At 40.6% G+C, this 17,908-nt stretch overlaps 2 long non-coding RNA genes across 16 annotated transcripts in view; one reads left to right on the plus strand and one right to left on the minus strand.

The window, feature by feature from the left end:
* LOC149429009 (uncharacterized) overlaps window positions 1-17,908 on the plus strand; it is a 645,951-nt gene that overhangs the window by 402,111 nt on the left and 225,932 nt on the right. Inside the window, exon 12 of one of the 15 annotated variants that reach the window (XR_016310639.1) lies at window positions 8,766-8,924. The exons of the other annotated variants lie outside the window; for them this stretch is intronic. This is a non-coding gene — a long non-coding RNA (uncharacterized LOC149429009). Of the gene's footprint in view, window positions 1-8,765; window positions 8,925-17,908 lie in introns of those variants that run through there. 15 annotated transcript variants of the gene reach the window in all.
* On the minus strand, window positions 1,431-6,672 carry LOC149429013 (uncharacterized). The gene is made up of 2 exons (XR_016310647.1): window positions 6,571-6,672; window positions 1,431-1,916 (listed from the first exon to the last, which is right to left on the minus strand). It is a non-coding gene; the product is annotated as an uncharacterized LOC149429013 (long non-coding RNA).

Consider the following 17,908-nt stretch of genomic DNA (forward strand, 5'->3'; position numbering starts at 1 on the left):
CCTTCCTTAAATAAGGGCAATAACTGCCACCTGTTTTTCAAAGAATGAATGACCTCACTAATAGAACTCCACACTGCTATTATTTTGAAAATGCCCCTTTCAATTAGTGATTCAGTTACACAGAATCAGCAGCATGCATGTCATGACTGTTGGGTCTGTTGGATTTCTATTACTCTACTACACCTGCTAGTAAATTATTTGCCATGTAGAAATATCATTTCTACCAAAAACAGTGATTGATCAGGTTAGTGATGTCTGACTGCTATTATTTTGAACACAACTGTATGTGAACCGGCACTAACTCTACTATAGTGTGTGCATATGTGGCAACAAATGACACCATGAAGCTACACAATCAATGCACATCTGATCCAGGTAAAATACAAAAGATGCAAGTGGGAAGGTTTATAATGAAAAAGTCACATTCACTTAATTAGAAAAATTCTATTATTTCCTTTTGTTTATATTATCAGTGTATTCTAAAACATTTTACATACAGTGCCTTGAAAAAGTCTTCATTCCCCTTGAAATTTTCCACATTTGTGTCATTTTACAGCCAAAAACTTAAATGTATTTTATTGGGATTTTATGTGAAAAATACATTTCGTTTTTGGTCATGATGAAAATTATGTGGAAAATTTCAAGGGGTAAAAATACTTTTTCAAGGCACCGCAGATCAGTGGCTTGCCACCTAGTTAACCGCTGTTCCAGCTGAGCTTACAACCACGTTTGTAGTTACATGCACTCATACAACCACACTGGGGTTTAACCAACCTAATTGCACCTTTCATTGTAGGGTAAAATGAGAATTCTAAGTGGTGTATTTTAAAAAAAAAAAAAAAAAAAAAAGGAATAACCACTTCCCAGCCACCCTATAGCAGTTTTACTACTCCAGGGTGGCCACTCTGCACAAAATTCCATTTTTTTTTTTGCATTTGTGGTTAGGGGGCAAGAAAGTAAGGAATGCATTGAAGGTAAACCAAAATGAAAACATGCACCAGTTCAGCTTTCAGAAAGAACATTGCCTGGAGTTACATTCCAGTTTGGCAACACTTTCATAGAACACAAATTAGTATATGAGGTACAGGTAGCCAAAGGAAATCCTTAGAACTGGATATATTCCATTACAAGGAATAGTGCAATCATCATCATTGTGTTGAAAAGGAACATGAATAAAATAAACCATCGTCTGGCTAAGAGTTTTGACAACTGAGTTTACATGACAATTTGGCCTACACCAGAAAAAGCAAAAGCTGATGTTTAACAGTAGCCAATGACTAGACGTTTGAGAACAGTGGGAGCACAGGCTAAACAGAAAAAAAAAAGGATTATGTATAAATAGGCTACTGTATATGGATACCTTAGGTATAAAAATATCTGTGCCTAGAACATCACAGCCCATAAAGCAAAAAAGTGCCTGCACTATTCAATATGGATCATACAATTCCATGTTTAAAAACAGTCAACAAATAGTGACCCTGGAAGATACTAGAACAATCACTGTAAACTACATTAAACAATACATTTTATAATATGTATCTAAATATGCAGTTATTGCGACTCTGCTAGAACAGTCCTCTTCTATTCTAAGTTACCTCCAAGAGAAATTTTCATTAACACTGTAGTCACCACAGATGGCATCACAGAGTAAAATACAGTCCTGGCAGAGTGTAGGCATACAGCTCCTAATGTGTACAAAAGCATTTTGCGCAGTTTTGCAGCCATTGTGTCTTTATTGATGACAGGAAGGCAATGTGGTGCCTCTTCCACTAGCGCCACCAGCTCTGAAGGCTCTTCTGACTTTACTTTCCATAGAACTTCTTGTTTAGAAGGAAGATGAGAAGGTTTACATTGACCTTTGCTCGGTCAATCATCTTCATAACCGCAACACCCTCATACTGCAGCTGGAGAAGGTCCTGAAAGTGCAAATGGGGAAAATCAGGAAGGTGAACACTTGGTATAAAAGCCTGCATTCAATCTGCAAAGTTGATTGGAGAACACATAATACATGTCTTGTTTTCATACAAATTTAGGATACACACGCAGACCTTTACATGGATGATCTGGACACGTACTGGCACATTCATTGAGCTATGTTACAGGGTATCATTGTCAGTAACAAAACTAGCAATAGTTGAGCCCACTGGTAGAATGGTGTGGAAATCTCTGCAAACTATATATATATATAAAAAAAAAAACCCTTCAGTTCTACATTTCTGTTCTCTTCTCTTGTTAATATGATCTTTTTGCAAACTGCTAAAATCTATTTCTTGGAATTGATTGATGAACACAGAAATTCAGATGCTGTCAGGTTCTACTATTATCCGCAGGAAGATTAAACATTGGAAAACCAACAAATTGTAAACCAACCTCATGATAACCCTTCATCTACAAAAGCATGGCTCAGATGGTAGCAAGCAGTACCTGAACATTAACACAGAATGGTAGGACCTGTGTCCCTCAATTGGCTGCTAGATACTCTGCATTCCTACTTCTTTTCTTGCCCATTGAGAGACACACAATTTAGATGCTGCTGGGACACCCAAATGTGGTGTGCTACAGAGGAACAACCTCTAACAAGCCCAACAGGACTGGGGAAGAGATGCTTGAAGGACCAACATCTGACACTTGATTAGGCTAAGCCTCTTACCCGATAGAGTAACCTGCCAGACAACCAAGGAAGGACACAGAATCAGCCTGATGCTCAAGACCAGGGGTCTCCAAACTTTTTAAGCAAAGGGCCAGGTTGCTGTCCTTCCGCCTTTAGGGGTGCTGGACTGTGGCCAGTGGGAGTAGAAAATGCCCTGGCAACAGTGCCCTATCATTGGCTTTAACCACATGCCGCCCAGCCACTGTAGAAATACGTTGGCAGGGCGGCATGGCTGGGCAAAACCACGTTTTAAAACGTGTTTGCAAAACAGGTAGGGGGCGCGCCACCGCCCTACCTGTCCCGCCGATCACGGCCACGGGTGTCAGTTACCGGCTGTGTCCCGCCGATTAGTGGCAATCACTGACAGAGAGCAGGGCTGCAGTAACTCTAGAATATTGTTTTTTTTTCTCAAAATTGTCAGCTTTTTTTTTTTTATAGCGCAAAAAATAAAAACCCGCACAGGCGATCAAATACCACCGAAAGAAAGCTCTATTTGTGTGAAAAAAAGGACATAAATTTCATTTATGTATCGATTGCATGACCGCACAATTGTCCGTTAAACTAGCGCAGCGCTGTATAGCAAAAAAATGGCGTAAATTGCAGTATCTATACCATAGTTTGTAGACGCTATAACTTTCACACAAAGCAATCAATATACACTCATTGGGATTTTTTTTTACCAAAAACATGTAGAAGAATACATTTTGGCTTAAATTTATAACTAACTTTGAGTTTACTATATATTTTTTATAGCTGAAAGTAAAAAATATAGTTTTTCTTCAAAATTGTTGGTCTTTTTTTGTTTATAGCGTGAAAGATAAAAAGCGCACAGGTGATCAAATACCACCGAAAGAAAGCTCTATTTGTGTGAAAAATAGGACGTAAATTTTGTTTGGGTGCAGCATTGCATGACCGCGCAATTATCAGTTGAATTAGTGCAGCGCCGAGTAGCAAAAAGAGGCCTGGTCATTAAGTGGGGTAAATCCTCTGGAGGACAAGTGGTTAATAGGAGGAATAGTGCCACATTGTTGATAACAAAAAGAACAGTGCCCCATTGATGGTGTCAGTAGGGGGAATGGTGCTCCATCATTGGTTTCAGTTGGTGGAATAGTGCCCCAAGGGCCAGATAAAGGCAAGCAAAGGGCCACAGTTTGGAGATCACTGCCAGAGAGTTGCACCAAACAGAAAGGAATGCTAAACATGGATCTAAAAGCTGATCAACCACTACCCACTAAAACAGATGGAACAACTATAGTAACAAAAGAAAATAAAAACACAACTGGATGTGATCAACAGAAAATGGGGACAAACCCTGGAAGGAAAAAGTCCCAAGAAGTAATTAGGACAAACCAGGTCCAGGTGAGAAAGACTAGCCAATCTTCATGGGAAGGACTAAGCTGTCTAGAATCAAAACGACACAAAGTCAAGCATTAAAGAGGAGGTCTGGCTAGACAACCAAACTGGCTATGTGACACTTACCAGGGAAAACTTGAGCAGCAAAAACAAACAGCCATCGGGTGTGAAAAAGAGTGAGACCAGAGAATCCAAGGGATAGATTCCACAAAGTCAATGTGACTCAAGGGTTTGACTGAAGAGAAGGCACCCCCCACAAGGGTAGGCAGGAAATGGAATCGAAAGCATAGCCCCATATACTGGTGAGAAGGGGACCACTGGCGCTCATACATGCTCCCTGGCATGCACAGGTGCTGTTGTTACATTTCAGAGGATCCTGTTGAGAAACTGCCTTGTCTATCCCTGACCTCAAGCGCTGGATCTATGAAAGCTCCCAAGGAAACAATGGTATGCCTCCTTGAATGTTGTATGGCTAGCAAAAATCAGGGAAATCAATGAAATGGAAGACTTGGTTGCAACAGAGAGCACAAGAGATACATGTTTGAAAAAAATGTCTGCTCTGATTATTCAGCCCTACTAAACTTGGATCTAAACCCTGTAATGTTAGCAGAACACAACTTGTCTTATGGGACCCGAAAGTAAGAGCACGGCATCTATCCTTTCCCACGCTATTGTATCCTTTCCCACGCTGTTCAGGTGAGTTTACCCCCACCCATTTTTAAAAATGTTAATGAGTGCAGAGAGCCACGTGTAACATGGCACATATGGTATCGGATTTCCTCTCTTCAGTCTGTACAGCTCTGCTGAGCAAGCTGGCTGGCGAGTTGATTTTTGAACCATTTTTCCTTTATTACGGATATGCGTTGCCCGGTTCACTTAGTCCTTGCTTCATAAGCCAGTTATAGACCGGGGCAGGTGCCATGTTTTATTTTTCTGCTGAGCCGGGGGATTAAATAAGCTCATAATTTTATTTGCTGTGTTTTACAAAGTCTACTATTTGTATTATGGACATTATAATTATGATGTTGTACACGGAAATCCCTGTATACTTTTCTTTTTACCATTGTTGTGTATGATCTCTGTACTCTGTTTTATTGTTAAATAAAGATATGGAGGAGAAAAAAAAAAAAAAAAAGGAAAGCCCCCGATCCTTCAGATCTAGAGAAGTATCAGACATCATGGAGCAAGGGACAGATATCTTTGTAGTACAGCTAAAAGCAATACATTGAGGGCAGAACAAAACAAAGCATCTGAAGAACCTTTCTTAAGAAGCTGATGATCAGTCAAAGGAAGGGGACCTATCTGCAGGTGCACAGGTCTCACAAAGTCATCAGGATATACTCTGTTCTTTTCAGAGGATACCTGCTGCAGTGAAAGAACCAGACTATTTTCCTTCACGCAGAAAGGACTCCCTACTCCTTCTTGTTGAAGACGTGGCAGCAGATGATGCCCAAACTGTTTTGAAGGGCAAGACAGTAGCCCCAGGAATAGTGGCTCTCCAGTGAGCAAAACCATATAGGGGAAGGGGGTGCCACAGGAAAAAAGGATTAGCCTGTGAGTAGAAAGAGGCATTCTCTGAACCTGAATTCCTGAGACACAAACTACCCAAGGACCCCTGGGGTTCACAATCAACCCCCCCCCCCAAAGTGCTTGCTGCATCTTCATACTGAAACTTTTTAAATAGAGTTTGTGGACTGCCTAAGTGGGCCTGGGGGCAGAAGTAGATGAAAGAAGCATAGGCTTCAGCCGATATTTCCCTACACCTGAGAAAGCATTGGAAGCCTTCGGCTCTCACTGCTGTCATGCAGGCACTTGGCAGGAGAGAGGGACCAGGAGCGTCGGCGGGGGACCTGAGAAGAGGATGGTTGGGGCTACTCTGTGCAAAGGCATTGCACAGAGCAGGTAAGTATAACAAGTTTTTTGATTTAAAAATAAAATAGAGAAACTTATCTTTAAAATCACTTTAAGAAAATAATATATATTTTCACACTACCCCTACACAAACACTTCAATGGTCATTCTTGTGAGGAGAAAAAAAAACACTTTCAAAGATTCACATCTTTGCTTTGCGGTAAAACACATTTTAAATTTGAAATGCACATTCCCAATGCATAAAAGACCTACATTTTAGGTGCTACAGTGCACAAATGTTATTAGGGTCCTGTGGTGTGCTGCAAATTAAAAAAAAAAAAACCGTTGCATGTGCATTACAAAGGTCTGCTATGGTGCTTTGGCAGCCCATATCAAATGAATGATCTTTCTTACCTCTACACACATACAGGCATGCAGTAATGAATAGTAAAGGCATGAAAAGTGTCCCTTCCCCTTTCTATAAATCATAATTTATCTTTATAAAAGTTATATAGTAGTATTGCGACTTAATTTAAAAAAGAAAAAAAAGCAATTAAGTCTGGTTTAATTTTTCAGTAAGCACATGAATCGTAACTTCAGAGTTATAATAACCTAGACATCTCTCTGCTATATTGGAAATGTGCAGTCTTTCATTTTTTGGCAGACCATGAGCAAATAGTACAGATAATGGGTTAACAAAACTCCAATGAGATTACCTGATAATGCAACATATATGTTTCCATTTGAACACCCATGAACTTGGCTTTCACTTCAAAATCACCAACTTCTTCCATAGGAGATATTTCAAAGATCACATTTTTAAATCTGCATAGACAACAGATGACAAGTGTGAGGGGTGTGTCAGACAGACAGTGTTGCAACACATATATACAGCATGAGATAAAAAAAAGAAATTCATCTTCAACACTGAAACCAGCAATGAAATTCTGCACCTTCTTTAGAAAATCGGAAATTTTGTGCATTTTGTAATCCAATGGTGCCACCAGTGATTTTGAAATTTGACCAACCAAGCCTTCAATTTCACCTCAAGTTGCTAAAGAAAAGAATTTTCGTGGCTGGGAATCTTCTTTTCTTTCCAGGCCACAGCTCATGCTTCTTTTTCGATTAAGTTTCTCGCATGATTCTTCCATCAATGATTAGAAACTAATGGTGCGAAATTCGAATGAAAATTCTTCGTTCCAATTTTCGAAAGAAAATTCTTACAGAATTCGACCTGTGTGTGGCTTGCATTACACAAAATCTGGAATTTCTGCTTCCCTGTCTTGTTATCTCAGGAGAGTAAACTTAATTTTTAATGTAAAAGGTGAAATGTATACTAACTTATGCTTATTAGGAAACATTTTGTTGATCTGGTGAAATACAAGAAGGAAGGTGAGCAAAAGACAGGCTTGAGAAGTGATGCAATCCCAGCACCCAGAGGGGAAGCAGCTGTGGGTTAAAGGGGAAGGGAATTGTTCAAGGGAAGGGAGGTACACAGGGCAATCCTCTCATAACACAAATGGCTGAAATCCAGTGGGTAGATACACAAGACAACACTAGCAGAATGGGCTAGGTGTGTAAACAAGAGAGAAACAGGATCCTAGTTAACAGAGTAATGAAGTGTAATTTTAGTGTGGAAGAAGGGGCTTCCGTCTAGACACTCTGCCATAAAGCCCAGATCAGTGGAAGGCTGCAGTAATGGGATCTCTGGAGAGCAATCAGAGTGACCATCAGGTTCTTGGTCACCTCTCTTACAGAAGTCCTTCTTCCCCGATTGCTCAGTTTGGCCGGGCAACCAGATCATTGAAGAGTCCTGGCTGTGCCAAACTTCTTTCAATTCAGAATTATGGAGGCCTCTGTGCTCTTGGCAACCTTCAGCGCAGCAGAAATGATTTATCGCCTTCCCCAGATCTGTGCCTTGCAATAGTCCTATCCCGGAGCTCTACAGACCGTTTCTTTGAATCATGGCTTTTTTTTCTGATACAGTATGCATTGTAAACTGTGAGGCCTTTTACCCCCGGTTCACATATATGCAGTCGTGCGGGCTTCGTTTTGCGCGGGCACAAGAGCCAATTCATTTGAATGGACTCCTGTGACATGCAGGGAAGTCCCTGCACTTCTTCTGAATACACAGCCCGCATGGGAGCCTCGGTTCGCATTACGGCTGCGTCTTCCAGTGCGGGCAGCGTGCCATTAGAACTAATGGCACCAGCCCCCGGGTCCGCATTCCTCAGTGCGGGTGGTACAGCTGCACGGATTTTCGTGCGGATCCGCAGCCGCACCACCCTCCTTATGCAGGCCATAGACGGGTCGAAAACCGGCCATTTTTAAAAACACGAAAAATCGGTCGTTTAATAGGCCGCCGTTACCACCAATGGTAAAAAATAAAAAAATCGGCCGATTTTCGTCCCGTCTACGGCCGGCATTTAATTATTTCTGTTCCTTGCAGAGAGCACAGCTATTATATTTGACATGAAAACATATTGCGGTTGCAACAATGTATCCATTTCGGATACAGCTGTTTTTTATTCGGATACAAATAGATACATTGTTGCAACCGCAATACTTTTCATATAAAATATAATAGCGGACTGGAATTCTTCTTTTTCTTATTTTTTCTTCTTCTTGCAGGTCACGGCTCATGTGCAGATTTTTTATTGGTAAAACAATCGGCCGATTTGCCCATCATTGCCGGGAAAATCGGCTGATTTTTTCCTAACTTTACCGATAAAAAAAGTGCCAAAACCCCAAAAAATGGCCGACCAATTAACCCACTAACGGTGTGAAAATCGGCTGATTTTTTTTCTTTTTTCGGCTGAAAAATCGGCCGATTTTCGACCCGTCTATGGCCTGCATTATAGAGAGGTGTGTGCCTTTCCAAATCACATCTAATCAATTCATCTTACCACAGGTGGACTCCAATCAAGGTGTAGAAACATCTCAGCAATGATCAAGAGAAATGGGAGGCACCTGAGCTAAATTTCAAGTGTTGCTGCAAAGGGTCTGAATACTTATGCCAATGTGATATTTCAGTTTTTTATTTTTAATAAATTCACAGACATTTCTAAAATCCTGTTTTCATTTTGTTATTATGGGGTACTGAGTGTAGATTAATGAAAAAAATTATTTAAACTGTAGTATCAGGTTGCAACATGACAAAATTGAGAAAAGTAAATGAGAGTCTGAATACTTTCTAATCACACCACTGCAATTTAAAATCGTGCGATTTGTGTGTAATTTCAGGTCTGATTTCTGAAGACTTTATTGCTACTTGTAAAGATTTTCAGCAATTTCTTGCAATTTGCAGTGTGATTTCCATTATATTCTATGTATGTGAAATTGCAACAAAACTGAAGAAAAGGTAATGCAAGAACTACTTTAGAAATCACGCTGTAGCAAATCGCACATGTTAAGACACTGAAATTCACATTCATTAGATGCGATTTCAATTCACAAATTGCACCTGAAATCGCACCGGTTTGACCGGGCATAAGGAAATGGAACTACTCAGTAATTGCCCAATAGTACAAAATCAAACTGCTAACAGTCTTATGTATGATACTTATTTTCACTTATACCTCCCGCATGCTTTTTAGTCAGTGTATTTTGGAATGTCGGGCAGGGTAAGGTACAGTCAACAGCATAGCAGCAGGGAGATGATAGATGAACAAGGGACTTCAAAAAAGACTGACAAATACAGAGGCTGGCCTAATAAAGACAGCTACAGTTTTCTTACAACTGCTTTTTATTGGAAGAGGCAATGCTAAAAAAAACCCTTTTGGCTAATAAAGTATTTTTGCATTAACTGCATAAAAGTTACATTATAGTGATTGATGAAAAACATACTCAAGACAGACTGGTCCTTTACTTTTCCCCTTGAGCCCTCACACTTATGCGGTGTGGTATATCACATGTGATTCACACAGAAACCGCACTGCATTCCTGGGCAAGCTGCAGGACCCTTTTTTTTTGTTCGCACTAGAATTGGATTTCATGGGTATTCACACCTATGCAATCTGATTCTGCACATCTCACCATGTTTTGCAAACCGATTTCGGGGTGCTGTTACCATACACACCCACAGCGTTTTGTATGAACGGGGTGCGATTATGATGAGGTGTAGAATTTGCACACAAACCAGTGCAAATCCCGCACTGCATCAGTGTGAACCCGGGCTCAAAGTACTTCGTTAGTGCACCAACTGGGTTGGAGAGAGTGTTTGTTTTGTTTTTTTCTCAATGGAACGTGCCTCAGTGGCTCTTGAAAACACAGATATTCCACTTCAAAATCTTTGTCCTGCCACATGTCTATCCCATGGATGGACTGCCCTCTGCAATTTAACTTATTCTAGTTTCCATAAAAAAAAACATCAAGTAGATTGCTTGTCAGCATGAAGTTCGGGTACGTGTGCACATCTTCCATTTGCAGTCTAATATCTTTGAATGAAGGGCACGGTTTTATGTATAAAGTCACTCAGGCTGGTATACACTTACTGGTTTGCTTGTAGATCCTCAATCTCCAGTAGCACACCTTTCTCATGGAGCCGGGCTGCCGTATATTTCAGAGATATCTTCTTGCTCTTTTTCACCCCTCCTGGTTTCTTGGAAACTCTGAATTTAAGAAATAAAAAAATAAACTGAATGTTTCCCAATTCTGTGTTTTTTTTTTATAGAAAAGGAGAAAGTATCTAATATTTAAAAAGCAAAAAAAAAAAAGCAGTCAGCAGCAACCAAATTTCAAATCATCTAAGTTCTGAAAGTGACCAATTCTAAAATCTGATTGCTTGATATTGGTAACGAAACATCACTTTTTAAATATAATTAAAAAAAATAAGTCTATTTGTGTTGAAAACACAAGTCAAACCAAGCCCGCCCAAATCACAGAAAGAATATCTTTGGTACTCACTTGCCCTTGCTTGCCAGGTTGTCCAGGCAAGTCTTGATGTAACTCTTGTAATAGTCTACTTGTTCTTCATAAAACAGAGCCTTGGAGTTCAGAGCAGAATGAGTCTGCTGCAGCTTCACCAGTTCAGCCTTTCTCCTTTGTCGGTATCGCCTTTGATTACAAATCTCCTGAAGTAGAAAGCACAGCAAGCTTTTAATTAAAATTCAGGACAGATTTATTTATTGCATACATGTTCAGTAAAGTTTTCTGCCTTTTTCGTTTTAAACATAAAATTTCTGGTTTATCTTCTGCACTAAGTGCCTTACATGATCATATACTATTCCTCACATTGTAAATATCCCTGGTGCCCAATGCACAGCCTGGTGGTTCCTATGTGAGGCCAGCCATGTTTTGGGCTGGGTCCATCACCAGTTGGAGACTAGAGGGTTTAAGCAGTATCAACCGTAGTGTTGCCCACTAGCCTTGCCGCCTGCCCACCAACATTCCTAGTGCCAACTGTACCTGCTGGTCCCACCCTTTCCCAACCATTATTCCCACCCCTAGCTTGCAATTGTCAGCGCATTGCCCACTGAATCAGTGATAGGGCAGGGCTGTATACAGGTGGGAAGAAGGCAGTTTGAAAACTCAGTTGGAACCTGTGACAATCTTCCGCTTTGTGACGACTGACCATGCCTAACCAATGTGAGGGGGTCACCTAACCACTGAACACCAAATTGGCAGTCACTATGACGTGCCTCCATACATTGGTGGGCATTGAAGTGCCCTCTTAACCATTTCAATACCGAGCAATTTTACACCTTCCTGCCCAGGCCATTTTCAGCGCTCTCTCACACTTTGAATGACAATTGCGCGGTCATACAACATTTTACCCAAACTAAAATGTTATCATTTTCTTCACACAACTAGAGCTTTCTTTTGGTGGTATTTAATCACCGCTGGGGTTTTTATTTTTTGCTAAATTAACAAAAAAAGACCACAAATTTTGAAAAAAAACCCACGTTTTTCTTTGTTTCTGTTATAAAAGTTTACAAATAAATAATTGTTCTTCATAAATTTAGGCCGAGATGTATTCTGCTACATGTCTTTGGTGAAAATAACCCAAATTAAGATGTATTATTTAGTTTGTAGGAAAGTTATAGCGTTCACAAACTACGGTATAGATCTGAAAATTGATCAGTCCTGAAGTACTGACAGCCAATCTAATTTCTTGAGGTCCAAGAATGTCATAATAGTACAGATATCCCCCAAATGACCCCTTTTTGCAGAGTAGACAGTCCGACGTACTTCATAAGAGGAATGGCGAGTTTTTTGAAGTTGTATTTTATTTTCATAATTTTTTGAAAAATGAAAAAATTATTTTCACTATTTTTTTTTTTTTACATACTGTCACCAGTGCAGTACAGCGTCATCATATAACTGACATGGCGGTGAACAGGGACACTGACTGGTGACAGTATGAAAAAAAAATATATATATATTTTTTTTATTTTTTTATTATTTTTAATTAAATTTTTTTTTTTTTTTTTTAAGATTTTTTTTTCATATTTTACTATGACCAAAGTAGTACAATGTTACCAAAGTAACATTGTACTACTTTGGGGAAGTGATCAGATTTTTTTTTTTTTTTTTATAGAATTTGCTTATAGCAAAGAATTACTTTGCTATAAGCAAGCATTTACCTGAATGAAATCGATTCATTCAGGTTTTTTTTTTTGTGCTTAGCTGTGATTTGGCCACAGCTAATCGCATGACATGTGCATGTGACCTGCTGTGACCATTCACAGCTAGGCACTAGTATACAATGGATGGCATGAATGAAGCCATCCATTGTATACAACTGTCATGTGACCTGCTGTGATTAGTCACAGCAGGTCACATGGTACCGGCAACGGGGCCGGTACTCAGATCTGTCATCGGCCGTGTCCGAGGCACACGGCCGGTGACAGATCGCACCGCTGCGCGGCTCTGCAACCGCGCGAACTGCGCATGTGCGGGAGCACGCCAAATGGCGTGCACCCGGAAGGCTGCAGCATTTTTGCGACCGCCAAATGGCTATAGGCCGGGCGGCTAATGGCTAAATTGAATGACAATGAACAAGGAGGAAACAAGTTAAGTAAAACTGCCACTGACCACCAATGAAGGGGGTTTAAATAGCACAATACTGATCACCAATATAGGTGTAATTATTGCAGTCACAGACAGCAATGCAGGGGGACATTACTTTATCAATTGACATCAATGTGGGCAATTACTATTACTGCTATGAACACCAATGATGAGGCTTGTTTTACCCCCACTTTCTCCTCAGTGTGCACTGCAGTATAAAATACAGCAGGACCAACATTTTCAGGTGTTGAGGTGTTTTACAGCCAATGAGTGCTCTGCCTAACTTGATGCAATGCACTTCAATCCACGAAAAAGTGCTGCTATTGTGTAGTCCGCTGGATATGAAGGCAGTAAGCATATAAGGTCTGTCTCTTAATATGAATTTAGAGAAAGAAATATAAGATCCAGCATCTTAAGGGGAAGTTCCGCTTTAAAGATTGGTCCCCCACTTCCCATTAAGGATTGACACCTTTGGGGAGAGGGGGGGGTCAGTGGAATGGGTACCCGAATTTGACAGGTACCCACTTCCACTGCGATTGCCTAGGCGATTGTAAGCGGTAGTTGTCCTCCCTCCCCGAAGTCTTGTGTGGCACGTGACAGGTCCCAGAAGATGATGGGGCATATTCAAGGCTTTGGACTTCTTTTTATTTCCTTTTCCATCTTTATAACATTCCATTACCTTGTTATGCAGGTCTTTTAACAGATCTTTTCTGATCCCCATGGCTCAGTATCTAGCTTGCTCAGGTCATCCACATAAGAGCTAACAAACTGATTATTTATACACAGACACTTACCCTTGGTTCACAAATCCACGTTCCTGTGGGCTGTCTTTTGCACGGGCTCGAGAGCCCATTCATTTGAATGGAATCCCGTGCCCTGGGACACGCAGGGAAGAAGTCCCTGTACTTCTTTGGAAACCGCAGCCCGCATGGGAACCTCGGTTCCCAGTGCGGTTGCGATTTCCAGTGCGGGCTGCGTGCCATTAGAATTAATGGTATCCGCCCGTGGGTCCCCATTCTTCTGTGTGGGTAGTGCGGCTGCACGGATTTTTGTGCAGATCCGCAGCGGCACCACCCGCACATATGTGAACCTAGCCTAATTGCAATTTAAAAAGACACAGATGTAGGAAATTAAATTTAATTGCCATTCTAACCTGTGTGTGTCACTTTGTGTGTCTGTACCAAGACCAAACATTCCAGGGTATGTAAACTTTTGATCATGGCTATTTGGGTGATTTATGTTATTATGATTTAAAAAGGATCCAAACAACTATGTGATAATAAATGGCTTCATATGATCACTATCCTTAACCTCCCTAGCGGTATGATTATTTCAGATTTTGGTGCTGAAAGCGGTACCATTATTTTGCATGGAAATATGTCGTTTTTTTTATTTTAGGCTGTAATTTTTAGGAATAACTCACTGAAATCTGTCCGAACAAGAGTCTATTAAACATCCCGGGTAGGATAAAATTTGAAACACGAAATCATAAATTATAATTTAATAAATAATCATAAAAAATAATAATATAATAATAATACATTTAATTCAATAATATAATCAAACCGAAAACACTGAAATTTGAAATAAAGCGCCAAGTTTGCACATTGCTGAGCAAAGTCGCAAAATCGTTTTCAGTGTCTGATGACGAATTTCCCCACGAATCATCACTCAATTTTGCAAGTGGTTCTGATTTACTATCGCTGTTCTCTAGCTGATCTAAACCCGCTTTTGACCTAAAAGGACGCTTTTTGGACGCCATGGACGTTTCTCAGTTTCCAGGCAGAAAGAACAGACAAAATGCAAGCAGGGCACAGGACAAAGCACTAGGGACAATATGTATGTGAAATGGGTTGAAACAGCAATGTTTTACTATGTAAAATTTGTTTGGAAAAAAATGACATTTTTAAAAATTTTCAAATTTCCCGCCGGCACCCGTACGTCCCGACGTCACAGGGACCGGAACACAGAAGCCGGATGCCGGCATCGGCCAGAGGAGATGGCCGGGGATGCTGCAGGGGACACATCGTGGGAGCGAAGGACAAGGTAAGCTCTGCAGGGACTCCCTATGCAGCGCCGCATGGTAAGCCCGAGTGTAGCTCGGGGTTTCCGCTTTTGGTACTGACATTTTACCCCGAGCTACACTTGGGAATACCGCTAGGGAGGTTAAATAAAAGACTGTCTTTTTGGCATATTAGTCAATTAAAAAATGTCACGATGTCTGCCAGGGTATGCAAACTTTTGATTACAACTGTATATGTTTTAGCATCTAGATCAGGACAACCTGCAGATCTCCAGCTACCAAAGTCCCAGCTTGTCCACTTCACCCACACATTTGGTCTCCTGGTCATAGTGGGTCCATTCCACATTAGAGACCAATGCTGTCTATAGTTGGTGTCATCATGAACATTCAATGACGCTTAAGGTGACTAATGGATTGGTAAAAAAATTTTAAAGATACCTTCAAGGTGCATTCAGTGGTCACCAAACGGTCAATATGTACTGGCACCGGTGTTCACCATATAAAAATGTATTTGGCAGTAATTACGGGTGGGGAGGGGTTGGTGGACAAAGAATATTCAAGAACATTCATATTCTTTTTATTATGCGGCCATAGAGATTTAAGCGGTTGATTTACTAAAGGCAAATATACTGTGCCCTGCAAGTGCAGTTGCTCTAGACCCGAGGGGAAGCTCTGAAACGAGAGGAAACTTCTATCATCCAAGCATGTGAAAGCAAAAATGCAGTTTTTTTTTTAAATTTTCCTTGCTTGTGATTGGGTAGTCTTTGCTAAGTCAAGCTGTACCTCATTTACTAAGCTCTGGAGCAACTGCACTTGCAGTGCCCATTATATCTGCCTTTAGTAAATTAACCCCAGTTTTGATAAAGGTACTTCTTTTCACTGCATACATTACTATAAAACACTTTTATAGGAGAAGTTTTAACTAATTCAGTATTTTTACAATGTTAAATAACTAATTCTGCAGAAACCAGGATTGCAGTGAAAATATATGAGATGATGATGCTGGATCCAACATTTTAAACCCTTCCATAGTATAATATAATTTGAAAAATCTAAACAAAACATTATGCCAGAAAGCATTGAAGTTAAAAAAAAATGCACCAGTTCTGCTTTCAGAAAACAAATAAAATTGCCTGGAGTTACATTCCAGTTTGGCAACACTTTCATAGAACACAGAAACTAGTATACAAGGTATAGGTAGCCAAAAGGAAATCCATATATAGTTGTGCTCAAAAGTTTGCATACCCTGGCAAAAATCATGAAATTTTGGAATTGATATTGAAAATATGACTAATCATGCTATTAAACGGTCTTTTATTTAAAGATAGTGATCATATGAAGCCATTTATTATCACATAGTTGTTTTGGCTCCTTTTTAAATCATATTGATATGAGAAATCACCCAAATAGCCCTGACCAGAAGTTTACATACCCTGGAATGTTTGCCCTTGGTACAGACACAAAAGGTGACACACACAGGTTAAAAATGGCAATTAAAGGTTAATTTCCCACATCCGTGGCTTTTTACATTGCAATTAATGCCTATTTATAAAATGTCACTGAGTTTGTTAGCTCTCACGTGGATGAAGGCTAGATACTGAGCCATGGGGATCAGAAAAGAACTGTCAAAAGACCTGTGTAACAAGGTAATGGAACTTTATAATGCTGGAAAATGATATAAAAAGATATCCAAAGCCTTGAATATGCCTATCAGTACTGTCCAATCACTTATTAAGAACTGAAAAGTTTTGGGATCTTTTGAAACCAAGCCAAGGTCAAGTAGACCAAGAAAGATTGCAGTCACAGCTTCCGGAAGAATTGTTCAAGTTCTAAAGGAAAACCTACAAGTAACCTCAAGAGAAATACACGCTTATCTGGAAAAAGATGGTGTGGTTGTTTTGAAGGAGCACAATACACAGATACTTGGACAAAAATGAGCTGCATTGTCAAGTGGCCAGAAAGAAGCCTGTACTGCGCCAATGCCACAAAAAAGACTGGTGAGGCATATCAAGGTGTTGTCGGGATATTGTAACCAGGCATTTTTGAGGCATTGATACAGTAATGGCTTCTTTCTGGCCACTCGACCATGTAGCTAATTTTTGTGCAAGTATTGTAGTGTGCTCCTCCAAAACAACCACGCCGTAATTTTCCAAAGCAGCCTGTATTCCTCCTGAGGTTACCTGTGGGTTTTTCTTTGTATCCCAAACAATTTTTCTGGCACTTGTGTCTGCAATCTTTTTTTGGTCTACCTGACCTTGGCTTGGTATCAAGGGATCCCTGAATTTTCCACTTCTTAATAAATGATTGAACAGTACTGACTGTCATATTCAAGGCTTTGGATATCTTTTATATCTTTTTCCATCTTTATAAAGTTCCATTACCTTGTTATGCAGGTCTTTTGACAGTTCTTTTCTGCTCCCCATGGCTCAATATCTAGCCTGCTCAGTGCATTCATGTGAGAGCTTACAAACTCTAATACTATTTATAAACAGAAACTAACAACAACAACAACCTCCTCGATCCCCTACAGTCCGGCTTCTGTCCCCTACACTCCACCGAAACTGCCCTACTTAAACTCTCCAACGACCTGCTAACCGCCAAAGCTAATGGCCACTATTCAGTGCTCCTACTCCTTGACCTCTCTGCGGCCTTCGACACAGTCGACCACCCCCTCCTCCTCAAAAAACTACACTCTCTTGGCCTCAGAGATTCTGCTCCCTCCTGGCTCTCATCCTACCTGTCACAATGCTCTTTCAGCGTTACCTATAATGCTACCACCTCCCCCTCACTCCCCCTCTCTGTTCGGGTCCCTCAAGGCTCCGTCCTCGGGCCCCTTCTCTTCTCCATCTACACCTCCTCCCTTGGCCAACTCATACACTCTCACGGCTTCAACTACCACCTATATGCCGACGACACACAAATCTATCTCTCAACCCCCCACCTCACCACCTCAGTCTCTGCCCGAATCACACACCTACTGAGCGACATATCAGACCGGATGTCGCTCCACTTCCTGAAAC

This window comes from Staurois parvus, unplaced genomic scaffold (assembly GCF_062004578.1).
Source record: "Staurois parvus isolate SC_StPar_1 unplaced genomic scaffold, SC_StPar_1.0 ptg002864l, whole genome shotgun sequence".
Lineage (NCBI taxonomy): Eukaryota > Metazoa > Chordata > Amphibia > Anura > Ranidae > Staurois > Staurois parvus.